Here is a 26762-nt window from a genome sequence, read left to right on the forward strand (position 1 = left end):
CCTGAAGGAAGCAGGACTCCAGGAACTTGCTCAATTCCTGTGAAGGGAAATAAGAAAATATGTAGGAGTGTAGGGCTAAGGGGAAGAAACTCAGAGGAGGAGGATAGTTAGACCCATTGGCTAGGTTAATATTTTAGTATCATGTTGTTGAGCCCTTAGTGATTGACCAAAGCCAGCAAGGCTGCGATGCTGAACGGACCCGCATTCACTCCTGCCTCGGCGCACAGCACACTTTTAGGCAAGCTAGGAAGGGATGCTTCAACCTCAAAGCACTTGACTTTCATCCTCTGAAAATCGTCACACTGGAGTGGTGATTTTAAGAACAGGGAATGTTATTCCCTCTGCCATAGATCTATACAAACATACGGGGTCTGTGATGTGGGAGCCGCCCCCCCAGAACGCCCTTCACCCCGGCCACGGCGTGCTCTCCCACAGAGGTGCTCTCTAAGTCTTGTGTTTAACGGCCATCACTCCTGCCAGGAGGAGTTACAGCCGGCACACAACATGTCCTCAGCAGATACCCACGAACAGACTGAACAAACGGGTGAAAGAAGGAACAAGCCCTGCATGACCGAGAGGCTGCTTTTTGACACAAGCATCTACTGCAGAAATGGCAACCACACGTGGCTCGAGATCCTGAGCACCTGCTGACATGAGGCCCTGTGCAAGGAGGCAGCTGGTCTCCCTTGCCACGGAAAGGCTAAGTGACATGCTGAAGCCAAACTACAGGCCCGCCCCATCCCTTCCTGGGCAGTGTGCCAGGGGGTCATTTTGCACTGGGTCTCTTCTTTCAGGAGCTGCTATGCCTATCGCCGATGCAGAATACCCTCTTGTGTGACCATTTCAAAGCAAAGAAGGTGCCAGAAGCCTCATAGTAGGACTTCCTTTTTTTTTTTTAATCTCTCTACAATTTTGGTCAACAAGGAAGCTGTATACAAATTCTTGGCCCTGACTTGCCAAGGACTCACTTCTGAAAACGGTTAACAGCCGTTCATTTAGCTAACAAGTTCTGTAAGAACACCTGGGCTCACAGCACCTTCTGGAAGGTCCCAGCCACTAGATGGCGGTGAAGTGTAAATGTCACAGGAGTCTTGGGGATCCTCCAAAAACTGTTCTCAGTAAGATACAAACACCAACATAGCAGCATTTACCACGTGTTTGCTATGTGCCGGTTACTCATCCAAGGCCCCTAATCTCTGAATCCTTGAAACAGCTCCGTAAGGGTCAACCCTCGATGATATCCATTTCACAGGTCAAGAAACAGATTTGCGAAGCCCAGGACTTCCCCAATGTCTCATGACCACTGAGAGGGACAGCAGAGGTCCAGACCCTGGCAGTCTGACGTCACAGCCCCGACTCTTCGTGCTCCACTGCCGTGTCCTCCTAGGCATTGTCCTTGCTCTTCGCTGCTGAATTGCACGGATTGGTGCAGCACCGGCCATTGCGCTCACTTGGGGAATTAATCATCGGACGGAAGATCTTCCTCTCTGTCTCTTCTCCTCTCTGTATATCTGACTTTCCAATAAACAAATAAATCTTTAAAAAAAAGAAAGAAAGAAAGAAAAAGAAAGAAAGAAAGAAAGAAAGAAAGAAAGAAAGAAAGAAAGAAAGAAAGAAAGAAAGAAAGAAAGAAGGAAAGAAAGAAAGAAAGAAAGAAAGAAAGAAAGATCAAAAATTCGTATATTTCGGAGGTTTTCACTCCAAGATTCATTCTCACAAGAGCAGCAATTGTTGTGGCGAGGGAGTGGTCCAGAGCCTGTCTGCGTGGGGCCGCAGGGCACCTGCGTGGAGCTGCATCTCAAGCAGTGGGGAGAGCCCCAACAGCAAGCTGGGATGAGCCCCGGCTCCCATTACCCATGTCAGGATCTAGAGCATGCCCAGTACCAGGTCCAAGATGGAAATAACATGCGTCCTGTTCTTTCTACTGGCAAGGCTAAAGCATGTGGAGACGCTCAGTGTTGTCTCCGAAAGATATGACATCATTATAAATCCTCTCTCCCACAACTTTTCATCTAAGCAACCTTCTCTTTGCCCTTATCGTTACTTTACAACCTATAGAACTGTCCTCAAGACATGAAACTTACCAGACCTGCTCTTTTTGCGCCAACTATTGTCTCTGAGGCTAATTCCATCCCCTGCTCTTCTTCCTTGTCTCTCCTGACTTAGTCCCTTCCTTAATCTGACGACCAGCCAGTCAGATCCTTTACAATCCTCTGTCTCCTTGCTTCTGTGTGGCTGCAACTCTGCTCACCTACTCTGCCTGACTATGGTCTGCGCTGCCCAACATCAGAGCCACTGGATTTTGACCAGGATTTGTGATCTTCCTTTTGGCACTGAGCCTTCAGGAATTTCATTCTGCAAAAGGTGGCACAGGGCCCAAGTCCTTCATCCCAGGCCTTCCACTTCGAAATCTGCGTACAACCAAACTCAACAAATACACATCACTATAGATCTTCACCGTTCAAAAACTTTCCACCTGCCCTGGTATGATCAATCCACAAAGCCCATTCCCTGGGAGCTTCAGTTTTCACTCCAACTCACAAGCCTCCTGCACAATCCCCAACAGATGCCCCCTTCTCGTTTTCCTCTTTGGTTAGCCAGGATCTGCCTCTGCGCCCATCACCACCAACCAATCCTAGGTTCCATCCAAAGGGTAGCGCATCAGTGCAGCCCGACAAGCGCATTGCACAGCAGTTACTGGTATACCCCTCTGTTGGCCTCCTGTCTCTTAGGCTCGCTCATGTCTGTATTGCCAACAGCCCCAGGAGAAGAGCGAATGCACCGGCACGTTTTCATTTTCAGGCTTTGGATCATCTCTGACAGAGCTCTCATTCCCTTGCTCATTCATCTAAACGCCCATGATGGCTAGACTAAGGCCAGAGCTGGAAGCTGGGAACTCGATTCAGTTCTCCCACATGGGTGGCAGGAGCCCAGGAGTCTGGGCTGTCAGCCCCTTGCCCTCCAATGCCTGAACCAGCAGGACGCTGCAGTCAGAAACTGGAACCAGGTAATGAGCCTAGGCACTGCGGTGTTAGACATGTGCTTCTGAACTTCCGGGTGAAACACCTGCTCATAAGCTTTGCTTAATTTATATTTGCTAGCTTGAATGGCAGGTCACTGAAGATGCAGTTTACAGTAATACGTAAAATCCTGGTGATATTTTTGCTATGTGCTCTTCCCTTCTCTGCTGCAATGCCAGGGTTCAGGCAGCTATCCCCACAGGATCCCAAACGAGCGTGGGAATAACAATGGGAAGTGTGACAATTCCCTGGTGTGTCTTTTTTCTTTTTTTTTAAGCTTTCACAGGAAGAGTTTGAGCATGGTGACATCTATGTTTAGACTGTCACCTTTTGTATTTGCTTTAGTAAGCTGCATTTCAGGCTCCCCCCATGCAAGTTATCCCCATTGTGTGTGGGAATAATTTCCCCTCCAATGTGATTTTTTATGTTCAAAACGATAGAGAGTGATGAAAAATAAGAGCTACCTCAGGGTGGAAAACTCACACCCAGTCCATGTCAGACGGCAGATGAGCACAACTGAGTTGTTCAGTGATGGACAATTAAAGAAATACCATTAGGGGCCAGCGCCGAGGAAGCTAATCCCCAGCCGACAGCACCAGCATGCACATGGGTGCAGGTGTACGCCCCAGCTGCTCCTTCTGCTCCAGCTTCCTGTTAGTGTGCCTGGGGGAACACTGGAGGATGGCCCCAGTGCTTGGGCCCCGCACCCTCATGGGAGACCGGGAAGAACTCCTGGCTCGTGACTTATAACCCTTGGCAAGGGGAGGAGGAGCGAACTAGTGAATGAAAGATTCTTTCTCTGTGTCTCTTGCTCTCTCTGTAACTCTTTCATATAAATAAATCTTAATTTTAAATAGATTATGTTTCACTATAAATCTGTGATCCATATGGATTAAATTCTTATAAAAGTGCAAGTTTAGATCAAAGTTCTTTTAATTTTCTATAGACGTTCAATTTGCCTAGTATTGTTTCTTGAAAAGGTGATATTTTCTCCGCTGAATTGTCTTTGCACCTTTGTCAAAGCCGGGTGAGTGCAGTCGTGGGTGTATTTCCTGGGCTGTCAGCCCCGCTCCTTTATGTCTGTCCCTCAGACCACATGGCCTGATCTTTATTGTCGTAGCTATAGAATGTCATGAAGTTGCAAACTAAACCACTTTCTTGTACTTTTTCGAAATTATTGTAACTATTCCAATTTCCTTGCCTCTGCATATACTATTGAAAATAATCTTCTCTCTATAAAACACCTTTGTACTCAGGGATTTGGCTGGGAATTTCACAGAGCCAGTGCAGAGGTCGAGGGAGAGGAACAGGTGCTGTGATGCAGCAGATAAAGCTGCCACATGAGGCACTGCAGTGCTTAGGTTCAAGTCCTGCCTCCACTTCCAAGCTGGTTTCCCCTTAAGGCACGCTGGAGGCAGCAGCTGAGGACAGCCTGGTGGAGCTCCTGGTACCTGGCTTCAATCCTGCCCAGCCTGGCTCCTGTGGGCATTCGAGGAGAAAACAGTAGACGGAAGATCTCTCCTCTCTCTCTCTCTCTCTCTCTCTCTCTGCCTTTCAACAAGTAAAACTAGAAAAAGCAAAAACAAATGAAGACTTATAATGAATAGTGACTTGAAAAATAAAAAATATGGCCACAGGAGTCTTCCACTCCATGAGTGGCAATGTGTCTAACCATTTGTTAACTTTAAAAAGTATTATTTATTTTTATTTGAAAGGCAGAATTACAGAGAAAGAGAGAGAGCTTCTGTCTGCTGGTTAACCCCCACAAAATGGCCACAATGGCTACAGCTAGGCCAGCCTGAAGCCAGGAGCCTCAAGATTCTTCCGGGTCTTGCACATGTGTCCAAGGGCCCAAGGCCTTGAGCCATCCTCCACTGCCTTCCCAAGCCATTAGTAGGAAATTAGATCAGAACAGGGGATACAGGGACTGAAGCTGGTGCCCATATGGGATGCTAGAACTGCAGGGGAAGCTTAGCCTCCCAATTATGTTTTTAAAAATCAATGTTTTGTGGTTTTGTTACTCAAATGTTGCACATTTTGTAAGACTTAAACCTACGCCTTTCATTTTATTTTAGAGTTTGTAAATGGTATTATAGTTTTAATTTCAGTATTCATTCTAGTGTACATGTAGGCTACTTAGCTTGCATTCTTAATTTATGTATTTAATTTTGAAAATATTTTGGTGGGGTTCTTGGAAGGTTCTTATGTTGACAACATTTGAACCTAAAAATAGTTTTGTATTTTCCTTTATGGTTTCTATAGCTTTTATTTATTTATTTTACTTCTTTTGTTGCACTGGCTGGAACTGCCAGCCCTCTGTTGAATAAGAGTAGATTTTTCTGATCTTAGAAGAAAATCATAGGCTTCCATCTTTAAGTTTAAAGGCAGCTGCAAGCTGAAAGATGCTTGTAATTAAACTGAGGAAATCCCTTCCCATTCTTATTTTTCCTGCAAGTGTCGAGCACAATGGTGTTCAGTTTTGTCAAATGCTTTCTCTGTATGCACTAAAGCCATCCTTCCTTAAGCTGTTAACACGGCAGATTGCATTAATGCATTTCCAAATGCTGGGCCAATTTTCAAATACTGTATTGTGGAATTCTATTTGCTAATATCTTGTTGGTAATTTTTGTATTTATTCATAAAGAATATTGGCCCTGATTTTTTAAGATATTATGATTTTTCCCTTGCTTTGATATCAGAACAATGATATCTTTCTAAAATGAGTTGGAGAGTATTTCCTTTTTTTTTTTTTTTTGTGAAAAAGATTGCATGGGATTGGTGTTAACTCTTTAAGTATCTGGAATTCTCCAGGAAAACCATCTGGATCTGGAGATTGTTTGGTTCTCAGGTTCAGCTAGGACTCAAGTTGACAGTCATATGGGATGCCAACATGACAGGTGACAGTTTAGTCCACTGGACTACATAGAATGCTTTTTTTTTTTTCTTTGAATGGAGAGATTCTTTGGAATCTAGGACTATACCAAGAGTTGTTAGATTTGACACAAATCATGAACCATAACCTGTTAAAATCAAATTTTACCAAAATTAAACATTTTTGCTTTGTGAAAAGCTCTAATAAATATATGAAGAGAGAAGCTACATATCAGGAAAAGATGCTTGCAAAGCACAAATCCAAAAGAGAAATATAATCTAGAATATAGAAAGAGTTCTTAAAACACAGCAGCAAAAATAACCCCAATAATGTTCCATCCAAAATGATGAGATACATGAAGGGCCGATTCAATGACGTAGAGATGCAGGTGGCAGTAAGGACATGAGTGACGCTCAAATGTAGAAGGCAAAGTTGAGCAGGAAAGGCCAGTCCCCAGATATCACATCCTATACAGCTCCGTGTGAGTGGAGTCCTGGGGGGGACAGAGTTATACGTGTGTAGAACAGGCCGGGTGTCTACACGGTGAAGGCAGGAGCCAGAGCAGGAGAGCGGCTGAGGCTGTGGAGGGTCCTGGGGTGGCAGGACTCTCTGGACCGCACTCATGTCACAGCCCCGTGTGGACACTGGCCTACAGCTCTACAAGACATTCCTATGGGTGGAAACTAGGTGATGCACACACAGGAACTCTGTGCCATCTCTTACAATTCCGTGTGAATCTACAGTTACTGCAAAACAAATTTAGCGAACAATGTTTGTAAAGAAAGACTGGTAGAAAATGGAAGGATGTTGAGATCAGAGCCGGAGTGCCGGCTCTACTCACTGTGAACACTTTCCAGTTCTCCCAGAGGATGATACGTTTCGCTAGGGCTTGGGAGTCATGCAAAGGAGGTTGCAGACTGCTTGTTCATTGTAACATAGAAAGAGTTGGTGAGATGAGAGACAGAGAAAAGCTGGAAAGCACACGTGAAGTCAGTGGGACGAGAGAAATCTCTTACAGGCCTTGAGACATTTGTCTTGGAAACAAAGGTTGAAAATAAATATTTTTAGAGACCATGTTAAACTGGATACAGAAGAGGATCAAGCATATTTCAGATTGATACTATTCACAGTGTTTTCCATTCTGGGCATTCACATTTTTTTTCCAAAAATCTTCTAATTTATTTAAAGGACAGAATGAGCTATGTATTCTTCATTTACTTCATTTACTGGTTCACTCCCCAAATGTCCAGACAGCAAGGGCAAGGTGAAAGTCAAGCTGGGAGACAGGGGCTTCATCTGAGACTCCCACATGGGTGGAAGGGGCCCAAGCACTTTGGCCATCCTCCTCTACCTTCCAGGTACATGAGCAGAAGGCTGGACCAGAAGCTTAGACTAGCTGGCACCCATGGGGCACCTTAACCCCCAGCGCTAGAATGTCCACCCCTTCACACTTTTTTTTAAGATTTATTTTTATTATTTTTTTATTGGAAAGGCGGATATGCAGAGAGGAGATACAGAGAGGAAGATCTTCCGTCCCGATGATTCACTCCCCAAGTGAGCGCAACGGGCAGATACTATGCCGATCCGAAGCCAGGAGCCTCTTTCAGGTCTCCCACATGAGTGAAGGGTCCCAAAGCTTTGGGCCGTCCTCGACTGCTCTTCTGGGCCACAGGCAGGGAGCTGGAAGGGAAGCGGGGCTGCCGGGATAGAACCAGCGCCCATATGGAATCCCGGGCGTGCAAGGTGAGGACCTTAACCACTTGCGCCACCGCGCCGGGCCCCCCTTCACACTTTTTAAAAGAATTTTAAAATTTTTATTGGAAAGGCAGAGCTACAGAGAAAAGGAAAGACACAGAGAGAGAGAGATCTTGAATCCACTGTTTCACTCCCCAGATGGCCGTAAGAGCAAGAGACGAGCCAATGCAAGCACAGGAGCTTCCTCCTGGTCTCCCACACAGGTGCAGACTTGATTTGGCCACTGAATAAAACAAGTTGCTTTAATCAATTTTCCCTTATTTCAGTTTTTGCCAGAGTTGTATTTTTGCTTCATTCTATCATGTTCAACTTGTTTGGCTCCTATGTCTCAAAAGAATTTTCAAATAAACACCTGCATTGTAATTCTTCTAAAAGTGCTGTCCACATTATTTTAAGAGTGTTTTTCATGCCTTACTTCATTTTCCATATGTGGGGATAAGACTAGGTGTTTTTCATGTGTATTAAGCAGACGCTACCCACCAGGAGAAGGCTGCTGTCCCTTGGAAGATCTGGATAACCTGAAACATGTCTTAGGTCTGATGCGAGGTCACTTGTTATCAATAACCCACAGGGAAATAACTAAGGTTCCCAAAATATAGAGACAACGGGTGAAAACAAGGAATCAGCTTGGACTCCTGCCCTGAGTGGCTGCTGTTGATAAAAACAAAAGTTCAACAAGACCCAGGGATTTTCTGAAGTGTCATTCTCTTAGCACCACCTTGGATGCTCTATAGCAAGAACTCTCGTGGGAAAACTTATAAACACACAAGTCTAACTGTTCCTGCTACAGCATGGACAATCAGTGTGGAAGCTCCCCACAGGGCCCAGCTTCTAGTGTGGTGCTGTGGGGTGGTCACAGGAAACTTTAGGGGATGGAACCGAGTTGGAGGGCCCTCAGGTCCCTGGAGACTTGCCCTCAGAAGGTCATTCTTACAGTAGAAGCCCGAATTTGGGCCCAGTGTCTCTCTATGTCTCTGCCTCTCCTTACAGGACCACCACGTGTGGTCTTTCTACACACACACAAACATCAAAGTCGGCATCACATCATTTGCATTTTCTAAAACTGCAAGCTAAATCAATCTCACTTTCCTTCCCAAGTAGTTTGTCTTACTGTTTTGGCTCAATTTTTTCAAAGTTAATATATTCTTACTTGTACAATAATGCAGACAGGCACTCTGGAGCTGGCGTGTCAGTGCCACACAGGCCAGAGACCCCAATTTCTTCCGTCTTTCTGTTCCTTTGTCCATGACCTTCACAGCTCTTTCAGCCGGGATTCCTTAAACAGAATCAGTGGGAGCCAGGCTACACACCCACAGCTGAGAGCCTCGCAACAGACTTGTCAGGCACAAGAAAGAATATCTAAGTTTGAAGGCAGGTCTTTTGAAACAATCCTGTTTAACCAAAGAAAAGAGAAGAAAGAAATGCAAAACAACATAGACCCTGTGGCTTGTGAGACACATTTAAGGAAGTGAATTTTGACAGCATAGGTGCTTCAGAAGAGGAAGAAAAAGGAAAAACCATTGAAAACACATTTAACAAAATAACAGCTTGAAGTCTTGCAGGTCTAGTTCTGTGGCATGTAGGCTAAGCCTCTGCCTGTTGCAACAGCATCTCAGTAGACAGCAGTCATATTCTGACTGCTCCACTTCTGATCCAGCTCCCCGCTTATGAGAGAAAGCAATGGAGGCTAGATTAAGTCCTTGGGTCCCTGCACCCATGTGGGAGACCCAAAGGAAACTCCTGGCTCCAGAGTGGTCCAGCTCTGGCTGTTTCAGCCATTTGGAGAGTAAACCAGCAGGTGGAAGACTGTCTTCTCTCTGTAACTCTGCCTTTAAAAAGATAGAAGCATTCCATTCCAAAAAGCTCATAGGAAACTTAACAAACTCAACCACAAGAAGTCTTCTGCAAGGCCCCAAGGTAAACTTTCAAAAGTATACACAAAGAGAGAATTCTAGAAGCAGAAAGAGAAAATGAAATCGCATAAAGAAGAATCCCTTTTCGACTTAGAGTATGCCTCTCAGGACAAACCTGACAAGCCAGGAGAGAATGGACATTGTAATCAAAGTCCTAAAAAAGAATTGTCAGTCAAGAACGCTACACCCAACAGACTTTTGTCTTGTAGAAACAGAAGAGAAACAGTCTTAAGATAAGCAAAACCCGAGGAAATCTACCACCACCAAGTCAACAGACTTGAAGACAAAAGTCATAATGGCCATCATGGAGACACACAGAAATACACAGTTTGGACCGGTGTGGTAGCTCAATGGCTAAAGTCTTTGCCTTGCATGTGCCAGGATCCCATAGTGGTGCCAGTTCTAATCATGGCGGACTTGCTTCCCATCCAGCTCCCTGCTTGTGGCCTGGGAAAGCAATCAAGGACAGCCCAAAGCCTTGGGACCCTGGACCCACGTGAGAGACCCAGAAGAGGCTCCTGGCTTCGGATTAGTGCAGCTTCTGCCATTGCAGCCACTTGGAGAGTGAATCAATGGAAAGAAGATCTTCCTCTCTGTCTCTCCTCCTCTTTTTCTGTCTATCTGCTTTTCCAAAAACAATAAGTAAATTAAAAAAAAAAAAAATATATATATATATATATATACAGTTCACCGGAAGGGTAGAGCCACATAGAAACAAAAAGAAAAGAATAAAACATTGTCATTACAGGAAGCCACTGAACCATAAAACCCAAAAAAGAGAAAACTTCCAGAACAACTGAACATGTAATGAGGATACCTTCACTTCCCGGAAATAACTTTCAGGGTAAACTGATTAAATTCCTCAACTAAAAGACTGAGACTGGCTGAATTTTTTTTTTAATAAGATCCAACTAACTGTTGAATTATCAAAACCACTTGAGCAGGACCCTCGGAGCATGCCCCACATCAGGGACCTGGGATGGGTGGAAGGCTGAGTGGGGCTTCTCCATGTATCGCCCCTTTACCTCAGATACAGAAAAAAAAAAAAGCAATAGTGTGGTACCTGTCATCTACTTAGAAGACCTGAACTGCACTCCTAGCTTCCAGCTTCAGCCTGACCAGCCCTGCTGATTCCTGCAGACACTAGGGGAGTCTCACTCTCTCCCCCTCCCTCTCTCTCTGTTTCTGTCCTCCCCTTTCAAATAAAGGAAAATGACTTTTTTTTTAATTCTTCAAAGTTTTACATGAAATGAATTCAATAAATATTTAAGGCCGTTTCATTCAATTGTTGCAGAAAACACATTTCTAACAATACATGAATCTTCTCCAAGAAAGAGCAAATTTTAAGCCACAAAATAATTCTCTATAAGTTTTCTAAAAATTGAAATCATACCATGTATCTTTTCCAATTAAAATGGAATAAAACTAGAAATCAACAACTTGTGGAATATCACAAAAATTCGCAATTACACAGATATTTAAACAGCATCCTCTAGAATGATCCATGCATCAGTAAAAAATTAAAAGGGAATTATTAAAAATTTCTTGAAATCACACAAATGAAAACACAACATTTGAAAACCTATGGGATACAGCAAAGGCAGAGGTAATAAGGAAGCTTACAAAAGTAAGCATCACTATCTAAAAAAGAAAAAGGTATCAAATAAACAACTTAATCATAGGTTGTTTATCATAGAAAAGCAAGGACAAACCAAACACAAAGCTAGTAGAAGGAAAAAATAACAGAAATCAGAGCAGAAATAAGTAAAGACTAAAAAAATTACAAAAGATCAATGAAAAGAGCCATTCATTTTAAAAGGTAAACAAGATTGACAACACGTCCACTGGTCTAACCAAGGAAAAGTGTGAAAGAGGAGCTGTTACAACTGAAGCCAGATGCTCTAATGCAATAACCTAGAGGAACCCCATGCACGTCTGGCATACACAACCTATCAGCACTGCCCCCCAAAGGACATAGGAGGCAGCAAATAAAGAGATGGAATCAATAATAAAAGTATCCCAAGAAAGACGAGCCCAGGAATGGATGAGTTTACAGCTCAATGTCACCAAACCTCTAGGAAGAGCCAACATGAATGCTTCTTAAGAGAGACAGCCCTTGAAAATTCAATTCACAAGGCAAGCATTATCCCAATACCAAAAGCAGACAAGCAGCAACCACGCCCCAAATCCCTGATGAATAGAGATACAACAATTCTCAACCAAATGCTGAGCCCCAAATTGCTAAGAAGTCAAGAAAGACAATTTCATTAGCTTAAAAAAAAAAATACCTAGGAATAATTTTGGTAAGTAAGTGAGCAGTCTCTACAATGACAATCCCAAAACACAGATGAAAGAAATTAAAAACGACACCAAAATATGAAAAGGCATTCCATGTTCATGGATCAGAAGAATTAATATTGTTAAACTGCTCAATGCAATGTACAATCAGCCAACGACATTTTTGATAGAAAATAAAAACCGCTCCTACAGTTTTTACAGAGCCACAGAGGACTCACTAACCCTGAGCTGAAAGAAGACCGCTGGAAGCACTCAATACAGAGCTGTGGGAACCACATCAGCATGCTATTGGCATAAAAACAAATACACAGACCAATGAATGACAGCAAATAACCTGGAAATGAACCCCTGTACTCACAGACAGCCGATTTTTCACAAAAGCAACAAGAACACACTTTGCTGAAAGTCACTGCAGTAAGCAGACATTCACAGGGAGACTCACTCCGTATCTCTAACTAAAAATGGATCAGTGCAAGATCAATGTCACCGAACCTCTAGGAAGAGCCACCATCAATGCTTCTTAAGGGAGACAGCCCTTGAAAAGGGCTTAAGTGTAAGACCCAAAAGTGCAAAGACAACAATAGGGAATGCACTGCAGGAATTTGGTCTGGGCAAAATAAACATGGATATAATGCCCCAAATGTGGACAACAAAAGCAAGAACCTACTAACAGGATTACATCAAACTGAAAAGCTTCCATGCAGCAAAGGAAACAAACACAGAAAAGAGGCAATCAACAAAATAAAACAATATATTTGCAAAATATACACCCGACAAGGGATTAATATCCAGAAAATACAAAGACTTCCAACTTATCAGGAGGAAACATTTATCAAGTGATCTGATTTTTAAATGGGCGAATGACGTGAAAAGATGTATCTCCAAAGAATGCAAAGAACATGCAAAAATAATCAACATGCACAGCCATCAGGAGATGCAGATCAAAACACAGCGAGGAAGCATTCATCCCAGTTGGCATGGCTGTTATAAAATAAAATAAAATGCTGAACCAAGAGGCATCTCCTATTCTGTGGGTGGGAATGCAATGTTGTATGAGCCGTTCTCCAGAACGCACCAACTCCTCAACAGACACAAGCCAAACTGCTACAGGATCCAGAAATCCCACCACTGGATCTGTATTTGCTATGGCTTGAGTAGAGTGTAAATGTCCTCTATAGCTTCATAGACTGATATTCAACCCACACTGTGAGACATTCAGAGGACAGAAACTGCATCCAGTCATAGTGTGGAAGGCAGGATCTTTGGGAAGCAATTAGGATTGGCAAAGCCGTTAGGACAAGTCGCGATGATTGAAGTCTAGTGGCTCTCTAATGGAGAAATCTAGACTACAGCTGTGCACAGACCCGTGTGGTCCCTGTCCTGATCAAGGCCGCCACCTGAGAAAGCCCTCAGCGCGTGCAGCTGCAGAATTGTGAGCCAAGGCAAACCTCTTTCATTCTAGTCAGAAAAACTGAAAAATACAATGTCCAAAGGACACAGAATCACTCTGTCCAAGAAAAATTCGCATTCCCACGACTGTCACAGCTCTCTGCTTAACATCAAGATCGCAACGCAACCTAGATGGTACATCAGTGGATGATGGGCAGCATACAGCACAACGGAATGTTATACAATGGATGAAATTCTGTCATTTTTAACAACATGGATGAAACTAGAGGACATTCTGTGATGTGAAATGAGTCAAATATCATGAACCACTTCACAGGTAGAAACTGAAGACCTGCTCTCCTGTGAGAAGTAGAAAGCAGCTGACTGCAGCCCCAGAAGGGCTGGGTGAAGGGAAGGCAGGGAGAGGTTGGTCAACAAGTCCAGGGATGTGACTGGACACAGGCAACATTGCCCATGTTTTGTTAGCACAGGGCCTAACCATGGCTAACAACAGCTGACTGAGTGTTGAAGTATGGGTGAGGATTTAGAATGTGCCCCACACAAAGAAGCGTTACAGATGAGAGGTGATGGATGTGCCAGGTGACTGCTCTGTCCTGATATGGCGCATTATGAACCTGTGTTGAAATCTTGGACTATCCTCCATAAATATGTATGCCTACTATGTGTCGCTTAAAAACAGAATCAATTTGTAAAGGCCACCAAGCTGGAGGCTTGTGGCATGTTCCATTCTGGAGATAATCTCTTTCTTGTTGCTTCTGGTAGTTGTCCAGGGCAAATAGTTCACCATAATACAGTCAGAGGTTGGGCAGACAGAGTGAAGGATCTTGTTTGACAGGAGGGCTCTCCGTTTAAAGCTCAGATGCAGATGTTTGCAAGTGCACCCTGGAAGCCTGAGTGTTCACCATAGCCCCTACCCTTGAACCTTAAGTCCTGGTGTCGTTCCCTGAGCTGGATGGGTGCAATGTTCTTAGAGGCTACACTGGGCCCTCAGCCCCTCCTCCATCCCTTCTGTTCAGATTCCTACTACTTGTGGATCCCTTAGGTTCTGGAGAGAGAAGCTGGCAGCAAAGTTTGGGTTCATTTTTATACTTCCCTCCCATAGAGATTTTGATTCCATGATTGCTCTCTGACTTGTAACTCCCAGATGCCATCAAAGATACGCATTTACAGATTCGATGCATCATCTATAATTGCTGACAGCTGGAGAATGAACACGTAATTCAGTACAGCCAGGGCAACTTCGGGAGACATGCCCTAGGGCTAATCACATTTCATAACCTCCATCCATCCGCTAGCTTGACCCAGGGGTGCCAGCTTCATTGACCATCCCACCTGCTGTGGAGTGCTTAGCACATGGGATCTTTTACTTCTTTCTTTTTTTTTTCAGTAAACAAAGAATAAAATGTGTGGTATGCTAGGTTGTTACAGCAAATTAACTAAACTGTTTTTCTAATTTTTTTTTATTATTTATTGGAAAAGCAGAGTAACAGAGAGAGGGAAAGAAAGAAAAAAAGATGTTCTAGTCTCTGGTTCACTTCCCACATGAACACAATGACTTGAACCACACTGAGCTAGCACTCTTGCTGCTTGGGTGGCAGGGGCCCTAGTCTATGGACCATCTTTCACTCTTTTTCCAATTGGGGAGCTGGATTGGAAACAGGATAGCCAGCCCTGAAACCAGCACTCCGACAGGATGCTGGCATTGCAGGTAACCAGAGTAGGCTGCTGGGCCACAGTGCTGGCGCCTGTATTTGCTTATAAACACATAAACCGTTTCCTCCAGCATCTAAATGAGCCTCATTTTGTACCAGCCCAGAGAGTCTCACTTCAGCACAGTGTGAACCCGAGAAGAGTCTGATATTCAGGCCCCTCTCCCACAGGAGGTAGTGACCTCTGCCAGCCCCCTGGGAGAGAACCAACAGAGCAGCACACGGGCTTCCACGGAACGCTTTCCCCGGATCCAGGGCCTGGCTTCCCAAACCCGGTCCAGTGCTCTCTCCGTGGTCACACATAGAGTCTTCCTTCTCTCCCATGAACCTGAATGACTCTGCATCATTACCAAATACAAGTTCTTCATCTCCTCCCAAGAAAAGTCTCGTTTTCCAACCAAACTTCTTACAGTAACCTACACAACTCCACAAGATTGCCTACTGAGGCCAGGAAATAATGACATTAAAAACCTCTGTGTAGAAAGACACACAAAGGAATGTGCACACCCTGAAGCACCGTGTGTTCTGTGAGCCATCACAGGTCGCTGCAGGACACGCTCCTGTGTGTGACACAGGCGACGAAGGTGCCCCTGTGACATCTGATCCTCATGATAGATCAGTCTTCAATATACATGACGGAGACTCTTCAAGTCCGAACAACTTAACTGGTCACGGTAAGACAGGCTCAAGAACTTCAACGGTGGATGGAGAATTTGGAACTGAGCTGAGGGAGTGAAAGCAATGCTGGTTCAGATTGCCTTCTGTGGAAACAGAAACGCACGTGGGTGGAAGGTCTCTGAACTACAAGCTGGAGCTGCATGGTTTCTAGGAGCTGCTGTGATAAACGCTGACAAATCCATGCCTTAGAACAACGCCAACTTGGGTCTTCCAGTCTGGAATGATTCATACAGGACTAACATCACGGTATTGGCAGAGCTGTGCTCACTCTTGAAGTTCCAAGGCAGAAGCTTTTCCCCAGCCTTACCCCCCCCCCCACAGGCCTTGGCTTGTCTCTTCCTGTCACCACCCCTTCTTCCACCGCCTGCTGGCCTCTAAAGCCCTTGTCCTGGTCCACTCAGATGACCCAGGATCGCCTCAGGCCAAGAACTCTGACTGGATGACACCTGCAACGTGCCTTTTGCAAATCAGTGAAGACATCTCCGGCTTCTGGGGCTGCGATGTGGGTACAGATGCTGGGACCCAACTCTGTCTCCCCAGGTGTTTCCAGCAGCAACGGTCTCCTGCAGGGGCCCTCTGAGGGTCCTCCCTGCACCAGGGCTGTGGAATCCTGGGGATTTTCTAGATTTGCAAATCCCCAGGCTCTCCCAGATCTGCTCGCTCAGAGGCTGTGGTGAGGCCATGTCATCACCTCCCAGTAACTCGGACGCTCGCTGCAGCTTGGGGACCTCTGAAGCAAGTGTAGACAGATCTAACGGATTCCACTGGGATGGAAGGTTCCAGGGTGTCAGGACACGGGGAGACACACAGACAGGCTGAGAGAGGCAGCCCGGAGCACCAGCCTAGGGTTCATATCCCAGTTATGTATCTGCAGCCCACGTGAGAATTCCGTGACATTTACTCATTTCCCAAATTCAGTTACTCACCTGAAAAATGCTCAGATTTCATGAGCCTCAAAATAAATACATTCAAAATCACAAATGTAACAAGCTGATCTAAAGAGGGAGGTCCTTTCTCTCACCCTTAAGGCAGTAAATCAAAAATGTGTTTATTGTGGGGAATGCCAGGTTCTAGACATATTCTAAACACCCGACCGACAGAATGAGTCAAATCACTGGCTAATCACATCTTCATCTCAGACACATCTTCTTTGAAGGAGCTGGAAGAACAGCCAGCGCTCATCAGCCATTTTACCGTGTTCACCCTCCCCCTCCAACAAGCCGCACAGTAAGGAATTCTCGACAATTCTCTGGAACCCTTAGTCCTCCCAGAAGGCTCACAGGTGACTTCCCCGGGAGTGGGGGGTGACCTGGAACTGGAGACAATTGCCTGCTCCCAAGGCAGCAGCGGGCGCCACTTAGAATTGTGCTCTCCTGGAGGCAAACAGGAAACAGGAAGCTTGATCAGGACCGGACAGGCAGTGGGAGGAGCCACTTCGGTGGCTGGGCCCCAGCCCAGGAAATAAGATGGCTTGTTCAGCCTGGGGGCCCCACACCCGGCCTCCTCTGCAGCCCTGTAACTCTTCCACAAGCAGATAACGCCCACCCGACCAGCCTCCATGCTGAGCAGGGAGGAAACTCAGGCCTGCATGTGCAAAACACGTTAATTAGGTTTCAGACGAAGGAGAGATAGCGGTGGTGTCAGGCAGCCCGCGATAAACAAGCTGAGGACCAGCTGTTTGCTGGCCCCCAAACTTCACCCTCCGGCCTCAGGCTGCCCCCGACTGAGCGCCCAGAGTCAAGAGAGGCCTGGCAGCCCCCGGCTGACCCCACGACACCCCGCCCCTGACTGTGGCCCTACAGTGAACCCCCAGCCTGGAGGTCAGTGTTCCCCAGAAACCCGGAGCTTCCCAGAGCAGAGGGGCTAGTGGAGAACTGCCGACATACATGGAGGGAGAAAGATCAGCGGTTAGGTAGAAACCCTCTCCATAGAAGCCGCATTCTGCGGACGCACGCTGGGCAGTTTTGTGTTTATACAATGGGCAGGAATTCAAGTCCTGTGTGGGGTGTGAATTCTCCCTAGACACACACACACACTTACACATGCAAACACATAAACACACTTGCACATATACATGCAAATACACAGATGCACGTGCTGTGTGCACGTCCACATGCAGAAATGCATATGAATGTGTATCCATGCACACGCGCGTATACACACAAACACACACGCACGATTTCAATCACTGGAGACCCTGGCTCATTCTACCTCTGCCTCCCTCACCCCCACTCGCCTGCAGACTCCTGATGCCTCGGGCACCCTGGGCAAGACGCCCCTGTGTGTGCCTCCACTGCCCGGGAGAAGGCATCAGTACCACCACCCCGCTTTATTTCAGTGGAGTCATTGCTCTATAACCCACACATGGCACGGGGCACACATCTGAAGTACAAGCCTGAATTAGCTTTACATCCCGGGTAACTCCCACTGGGCTCTGACACAGCCAACGTCTCCGCGTCTCTGGGCCCTTCCTCCAGCCGTACCGTGCTGCCTCCAGCTCAGCGACCAGTTCGTCCATTGTCAAGCGTCATGTGACTTGTGAACCGGCCAGCATTCCTCATCTGTGTGGTATCTCTGAGTCTAGCAGCATTTGTTCATCTATCCTTCAGGGAATAGACATGTCAAGTTGGTTCCCTTTGAGGGCTGCTATCAATAAAGTTGCTAGAACATTCTTGGACCTGCTTTTGTGCGGACATGTCTGTTGGGTGTAAGATCCACTGTGAACCTGCCGGCTAAGTTTCACACAGGGAACAGCAGATGAAGCCACAGTTCACAACATCCTCATCCCAGAGCACGGTGCCTGATTGGAGTCCCAGGGTTACCGTGCTTCCCACCCGGCTCCCTGTTCATGTGCCTGGGAGAGCAGCGGAAGTTGGCCCACCCTCCTGAGCCTGTGCTACCCAGGTGGGAAGCCTGGCTGGCATTCCTGGTTCCTGGCTCTGCCTGGCCTGGCCTGGCCTCACCTGTCGCAGGCATGTAGGGAGCAAACCAGTAAATGGAAGATCAATATTTCTTTCTAATTCTACCTATCAAAAAAAATTGCATTTTATATGTGTTTAATGTTTAGCATGTACTATTAAACAATCTACTAAAAAAAATCTGAATTATAATAATGCAGATGTTATGTTCTACTTGTGTTTTTTAAAGATTTATTTGAAAATCAGAGCTACACCGAAAGAGGGAGAGACAGAGAAGAAGAAAGTCTTGCATCCACTGGTTCACTCACCAGATAGCCAATAAGTAGAGCTAGACCAAACCAAAACTGGAAGCCAGGAGCTTCTCCCAGCTCTCCCATGTGGGCGTCAGGGGCCCAGGCCCTGGAGCCATCTTCTGCTCTTTTCGCAAGGCACTGGATTGGAAGTAGGGCAGCTGGGACATGAACCAGCGGCCATGTGGGCTGCTGGCATCACAGGTGGTAACCTTACCAGCTGAGCCTGTGATTCTGCTGCTTTATTAGCAGCTTATTTCTGTGTCCATTCTCCAACCGCTTTTGATCCCTCTGGACACAGGACTCTGTTGTCTTACCTCTCAGCACACACAATCTCTAGATTCTAATTACAGTCTGCACCTGCCTATCCCATCCCAGTCAATGGTTCCATCACCCAAAATCAAGTGAGACGTTTAGATCGGTCCTCACTAGGCCTGCGCCCACTGAGGCGCCCAGAATCCCAGCTGCACCTGCCATCCTGGGATTCACAGCTTTTGAACTTACTAATGTAGTCAGTCAATCGCCTAAGCACTGGAAACCCGAGGGGGCTTGAAAACCTCCCAAATTCTGCTCTTTCCTCTTCCCCCAACCCGTAATTCTGTGCAGATTCATTCTGAAGCATTCTGAACAAACCATGTTCATTCCTTATCCATCCTACTAAGGTGGAATCAATTAGTCCAGAATCTTCCACCTCAGCCTGGAAAAAAAGAGAAAACTTCTCGCAGAGAAGGGCTCCCAAGATGCCTGTGTGCCAATCTGTTTGTGCAGTTGGTGGGGATTTGTTACACAAACACGCCGCGGGCAGCTAGGATTAACGGCGGAAGCCCACCGAAGCCCTCCGGCCCTCCCTGCAAGTCCTTTCCTTGTCCTTCCTGTTTGGGCTTCTGGCTATTAAAATGTTCACTGCTCTTCTATTTCTGCAAGTGGAATGGTAGGAGCTGCTTGGGCAGGGAGCGCTTTCCGGCTTTGCATGTCACTTTGAATAAAGCACGGGCTCCAAACCCAGGGGAGGCCCTGACAGCGTAGCCCTCCCCGGGCAAGAAGACCAGGACAAGTCCAAGGAACTGTGCTGCGTGAAAACAGCTGTTCATGGCTGCTGTCTTCTTTCATTCTGAAATTAAACTAAAATGGCCCTTTGGTTTTAAATCAAGATGTTCTTCTAGCTGTGGTTTCAGGGTGTTAGCACCCTCCTAGCTGACAGCCCGTGGGGAGAATCGTGAGGCAGTGACAGCCAGCCGTTCTGACACAGAGGCTCTGCTTTCTTCCGTGAGTACTACCAGTAAAATGAACCCGACGAACACGTGCTTCTGAAGTCTAAGCCCTCCTGCTTGGCCTCTTGGAATGCCAGAGAGAGAAGCTTCTGCCACTGGAATGCCCTGAAGCCCAGCCAGCATAGATCTGCACCCTGGGCCAGGGTCAAGTCCACAGACAGGGCAGGAGGCTCCTATGATTTGTCCTGTGACAATCTTACAGGTTAAGCAACACTGCACTGACACCACCTCTGCTGTCCAGTCGCTATGCACCTGCCTCTCGGGAGTCCCAGGACATTTGTCAGCTAACCCAGATGGAAATGCCCCTTTCATTGAACTACCCAGAACTGGTGCCACGGATGGATGGATGCTACAGGGGCATTCATGGCTGACACGGTAAACAAAATGTCCACTTCAGAGCTGCCTGAAGGAGGCCGAAGCCCTGACCCAGAAAGACCCCCCCTTACAGCCCCTTCTCTCTCAGCCATCGCTTCCCCACCTCCTCCTTCTGCACCCGCTGCCATCTCCCCCTCCCTCCTGCTCCCCAGCACACACTCACCCCTTCCCACCTGCGTAAGACAGCTAACCACATCCCAGCTTGGTGCTTGGTCTGACACCTCCGTGCCCTTGGGCGCAGCAGCAGGCTGTGCCCGGTGAGTCCCACCTGTGCTGTCCTGCCCGGGTCTCCCCAGGGCCGTGGCACAGGAGCATTGCAGGGCTCCCCATCAGCCCAGGAACAATGACGACTGAGCCAGGCACTGTGTTTCAGAACACGTGTGCAGCATAAAGTGGCACTCAGGGCAGTGAATCTAATGATGACCCTGACAAGCAGGGTTCACGGTCGTAGCCCACACTCACTAATTTTATTTTCTCTAATTTTACACAATACCATGCATATAATGTTACCCACTTGATTTTACACAATTTATACATAAATGCACGTTAATTGGAACCTTGACTTCATTCATTTAACATTGTCCTAAAAGTCTTAACACTTCGTTTTTGGAATGACTACTAAGTGTCCTTACCTACAAATCAATTCTAGCATCACAAATCTCACCACCAAGATGCACAACTTAAGATATACAGTTATTGGGCCCAGTGCAGTAGCCTAGTGGCTAAAATCCTCACCGTGCCTGTGCCAGGATCCCCATATGGATGTTAGTTTGTACCCTGGCTGTTCTACTTCCTTCCAGCTCCCTGCTTGTGGCCTGGAAAAGCAGTAGAGAACGGCCCAAAGCCTTGGGACCCTGCACCTGTGTAGCAGAGACGGGACAAGATCCTGGCTCCTGGCTATGAATCGGCTCAGCTCTGACCATTGAGGCTACTTGGGGAGTGAAGCAGCAGATGGAAGATCTTTGTCTGTGTCTCTCCTTCTCCCTGTAAATCTATCTTTCCAATAAGAATAATACATAAACCTTTTTTAAAAAAAGATATACCGTCATTGAACCAGTCAAAATATGAAAGCAGTTCCAGGCCCAGGCAAGGTACACTGCTAAAATCAGGGGCTGGTGCAGCATTGCGGCAGGCTGGTGCTTAGCCTGTGGCATTGAGTCCCAGTTGTTCCACTTCCAATCCAGCTCCCTGCTTATGAGCTGGGAAAATAGAGGAGGGCAGCTCAAGTCCCTGGACCCCAACACCCACATGGGGGGCCCAGAACTAGCTCCCGCCTCACAGCTTGGGACCAGGCAACCTCCAGTCATTGCAGCCACTGTGGAGTAAACTACCAGCTGACCTCTCTCTCTCTCTCTTCTCTGCCTCTCCTTCTCTTTGTAACCACGCCTTTAAAATAAATAAATACATAGACAGATAAAATAAACCTTTTTAAACAGAGAATGAGTTGAGATTTAAGGAACTAGGGCACCGGCTGTAACAAGGGTTGTGCCCATGAAGCCAAAATTTCTTCTAGAACAGTGTGTGACTGAGACGCATGGAGAAATCCAGGATGTGTGTGGCGACACTGCAATGCCGGGGCTGCGGGCGGAGGATGTGGCTACAGGGCACTTCACATGGCAACAACTGGAAGGTGAGGACACGTCCCGGGTGGGCTTTGACACAACTGAAGACACAGTCTGCGTTATCCGTTGCTCACATGGTCCACTCAAGTCCCACTGATGGTCCTGGCCACTTGATAATGTGATTATGAACCCTCGCTTGCTGGGGACTCCAAGGGGGGGACAGTCATGGCCCCTGCGGTGTTGGCTGTGCAGCCAAGCAGAGCAGCTGGGCCTGCCTTCCACGAGGCCTCAGCCCCAGAGCCAAGGAGAGCACCCGGGTGGGAAGCAGGAGACCTTGCTGCAGCTCTGGCACCCCACTCACTGACATCACGCCCAGTCCATCAGAAGACCTGGAAATGGATCTCACTCAGTTTCCTTTGCCTCCACAGACTAAAAGCAGCTTAAAATGAACAACCATTTTTGTTTTTAAAAATGTGAAAATCATCACATTTGTCAATCTATCAAAACCCTCAGAGATAGTGGCTTTATTGAGTAAGGATCTTCCCTCTGTTTTTGTGCATCCGAAACTTTGTATAGTAAGCATGTTTCTCCTTATTTTGAAGCTTTATTAAGGAGTCAGCTCTGTGGCACAGTGGGTTAGGCCACTAGCTGCAATGCCAACACCCCATACAAGCACTGGTGCAGGTCACTGTTGCTCCGCGTTGATCCAGCTTCCTGCTCTTGCAGCTGGAAAAGCAGCTGAAGATGGTCTAAGCGCTCCGGCCCTGCACCCATGTGGGAGACCTGGGGAAGCACCTGACCCCCGCCTTCAGCCTAGCTCTCCCTTTGCTGTTGCAGCCACTTAGGGAGTAAATCAGCAGATGGGAGACTCTCTTCTCTCTGTAACTGCCTTTCAAATCTTCTCCTCCCCAAAAAAGTTATTTAATAATAATAACAGTAGCTGTCACTTGGCAAATATTCACTAGGAAGCAGGAACTCTTAAGCTTTAAGAGTCCATTGGCTGGCTTCATATTGCAGAGATTGTGTTTTGCGTTTTGACTGCCATGTGGCCCAGTGGAGCACCAGCTCTGTCGTCATCACCGTCTCCACTGCGTTCACTATTGCCACCTGACCCAGTGCCACCGCCACTTAAAAACCTGCCAGAAGCTTCCAGCATGTGAGCTGAACACACTGTCCCCGGCAGTCGGAAAACAGGGAGCTTGTGAAACACACGCTCTTTCGCTCTGGAGAAAATCAGAGCTAGCCTGGGGCCAGCGTCAACATGCAAAGGCAGTCAGCGTGCATGGAAAATCCACTGGGAACTTGCATGGATATCTGGACATTGCAGGCAAAAGCATGAATGGCAGAAACACAAAGATAACTCAGGATAATGCGTCATGGAGGATTTTTATTTGTTTAGGATAATAGCTTCGGATTTCCTTTCCATGCTGCATATATTAAGTTTTACAAAGAGAATGAGAATCAGCTGTCTATAGCATTCCACCTCTCTACGATATTTTCAACATGGATCCCCTAATCCACTGGTTCTTATGTCAAATTTAAAGTAATGATTTTCATATGTATAATGTATGCGCTCTCAATGATGCCAAGGAAATAAGATTCTGATCTCTCGTTCAAAAAAAGAAGGACTCTGTTTCTAATCATCAGATGCTAATTGCAAATAAATTAAGCAGATTGGAAGTCAAAAGTCAAGCAAAGATGCTACCAATTTATTCAAATAAATCTGCTTGGTTCTTATCTGCTTTCTTTCATTTTTGAAACCTGCCTGACTTCTGTGATATAATGGACTAAACACACACACACACAGAATAAAAACCTACAACTCTGTAACAACTAAGAGTATTTTGAAAATATCTACGTGTGTACTATTTTTATGTTTTTACTTTTATTTGAAAGGCAGATTTACAGAGAGAGAGAGACAAAGAGAGCAAGAGAGATCTTCCACCTGCTGGTTCACTCCCCAGATGGTCACTCTGGCCAGGCTGTGCCAGATTGAATCTACGAGCTTTGTCGTGTCCCACACGTGGGTGCAAGAGCCCAAGCACTTGGGTTACCTTGTGCTGCTTTTCCAGGTGCTGCGGCAGGACGTCAGATCAGAAGTGCAGCAGCCAGGCTTCGAACTGACTCCCATGTGGGATGCCTCTGTTGCAGGCAGCGTCTTTACTCACTATGCCACAACACTGACTCCTGTGTGCGTATTATCTTCAAATGGATATCAAACCCATCTAATAAAAGTAGGCTCATCCGATGGCTCTAAAAAATGATCCCAAGAGTCAGCAGTGCACAGGAGAGAAAATGTGTGTGCAATGCTTTCCCGAAGCCCATGGAGGAATTTGATTGTGGTTTGCGTCCCTGAGCACTTTAACGATTGGCATGGCAGCTCATGACTGTCAAGTTCCTGGGGAATCTTTCCTTCCTTAGGTAACTAGCTAAGCTTCCACGGGCTTGACCCGTGGTTTCCGCACCAGTGAGAAGGTCTAACATTAGAGTCCCAGCTGTGCCAAGCTGCTCTAGCACCCTGCAGCCACGACTTGGCAGGTGCCCTTGAGCTTGGTTCTGGCAAATCCTGCCTGAGTGAGAGCCTTTAGAGCAAACTCATTTTCCTTTTACACTGGGTTGGGGTTTCTTTGCCTCCTTTTCTAACATTTTGGTGGTTTTTTGTTTGGTTTTGCCATGACTGATCTTCATCAAGCCACGCAATTAGCCTCTTGTTTATTTCATTGATAAATCACCAAGGTTGTCTTGTACTCAGTGTGGCAGTGGGGAATGACTGTGTCTCACATCCAGGTCCCTGGTCCAAGTCCTAGTTCTGCTGCCCGCCCCAGGTGTGCACTCACTCACACCCACGACGCAGCAGGTGGGTCAAGCGCGTGGGTCCCTGACAGCCACGTGAGACGCCCAGAGGCAGTGCTTGTTTCCAACTCCAGGCAGGTCTAGCTCTGCTTGCAGGTAGGCACTGGGCAGCAAAGCAGCAGCTGAAAATCTAACTTTCTCTCTTTCTGACATTCAACAAATATTCAAAGAACAATAGCAAGAAGTTTCCTGTTTTATTATTACTTACATAGAATGATGTCCTTAAGAAGTGTCCTTTCTGTGCAAACCTAAAAACGTTCTCACAAATTCTCTTCTTTTTCAAATAACTTTTCAGCTATGCAAGTCTAAAATCTGATTTCTCCCACAGGTATAACACTGAAAAATGACAATGAACCCCTCCCAAGTCCAGCATGCCCCACAGTTAAGGTCCATTTCCCATTTGACCTGTCCATCCATTCCTCAAACCTCTCTCTTCAGAGACTGAGCCACTTCTCCAGGCTCCTCACCTACTAAATGGGCTCAGGGGCTCTCCTTCCACTGGGTGCTGTGTGACTGTGCCTGATACACCTGCTAGTCCTTTCACGCAGTTACGTTCTCTTTTTGGCATAAGCCAAAATACCGGATGCAGTGAGGCATCGAGGAGGTCCTTTGTTGCAGCAAGGTAGGGTCCAGAGCGGAAGCAGAGGGAGAGAGAAGGACAGGGATGTCTCCTATCATGGTGGCAGGAGCAGGCAGCAAGGGAACGGGAAAGGGGAAAAGGCGAAGGAGGACGGGGGAAGGACCAGGCGGAGGAAGGGGCAGCATGCCAAGGGAAGATTGCGCCTTTATTGTGGCCTGGAGCAGCGGTCACAGGGCCATGATGGATTGGTGGATGGGACTGCCGGAGCAGTAGGGGATTGGAAGTGGGTGGGGCTGGGGGAAGGGGCTGCCAAGGTTTGGTGGAGAGGGCTGTCAGGCACAGTGCCATGACGTTACAGTGGACTGGCAGGCAACAATATTTGAATCTAAAGGGTGCACAAATCTTAAGGAAGCCAACCTAGAGGAGGCAAATATTTAAAATAGTACTGAGTCCAAAATGGCAGGGGCCTCCAGGACCAATGGTCAAGTCACTCCTCACCACACTCAGCACAGAAGCCAGCCCATAACGCATGCTCAAAAGTGGGAACAGGAGCCAGCATTGTAGCTTAGCTAATTAAGTACCACTTGTGACACCAGCATCCCTCACGGGCACCATTTTGAGTCTCAGCTGCTAAGAAGAAGTTCCTAGCTGCTGGCTTCTCTCTGGCCGAACCCAGACACTGCAGGCATTTGGGGAGTGAGCCAGCAGGTGAAGATGATGGAAGAGTCTCTCTCTCTCTCTCTCTCTCTCTCTCTCTCTCTCTCTCTGTCCCTCTTCTTCTCTCTGTAATTCTACTCAATTCCACACAGTTCTACACAAGCCACACTGAGTTGGCCTTGAGTCCCCGAGAACAGATCCCGAAAGCCCTGCGTCTTCTCTGAGCTGCTTTTTTCACAGTTCGACTGTTAGCTGACATTCTACACAGCGCACCTGCCACCATGAGCTGACACGGAGAAGTGACAGACGCAAACTGAATGAATCAACAAATGCCACCACCAACCTAGAGAATACCAAGGGAAGCAGAGATTTCCAGTCATTTGAGTTTTGTTAGATCCATGTCCTTATTTTATTGATGTTCTATAAATGCATGCTGGTCAGACAAGGGCGACTGGCACATCTGCTAACAGATACTGGTCATTTCTTTGTGCTGGCAACATTCAGGTCCTTGCAGTTTTGAGACAATCAGTGACTTGTTGTCAGCCATAGTTGCCCTACTTGCAAAAACAGAAAACATCAAGTTATTCCCCCTGGCCAATGG

At 46.7% G+C, this 26762-nt stretch overlaps 1 long non-coding RNA gene across 1 annotated transcript; it reads right to left on the reverse strand.

Annotated features, from left to right (window-relative positions):
* LOC121147283 lies at nucleotides 1-26599 on the reverse strand. The gene is made up of 2 exons (XR_005882357.1): nucleotides 26505-26599; nucleotides 1-37 (listed from the first exon to the last, which is right to left on the reverse strand). It is a non-coding gene; the product is annotated as an uncharacterized LOC121147283 (long non-coding RNA).
* Nucleotides 26600-26762: the final 163 nt, after the last annotated feature.

The sequence above is a fragment of the Ochotona curzoniae genome, unplaced genomic scaffold (genome assembly GCF_017591425.1).
Source record: "Ochotona curzoniae isolate NIBS_2020 unplaced genomic scaffold, NIBS_Ocur_1.0 scaffold_4506, whole genome shotgun sequence".
In the NCBI taxonomy this organism is placed as follows: Eukaryota; Metazoa; Chordata; class Mammalia; order Lagomorpha; family Ochotonidae; genus Ochotona; species Ochotona curzoniae.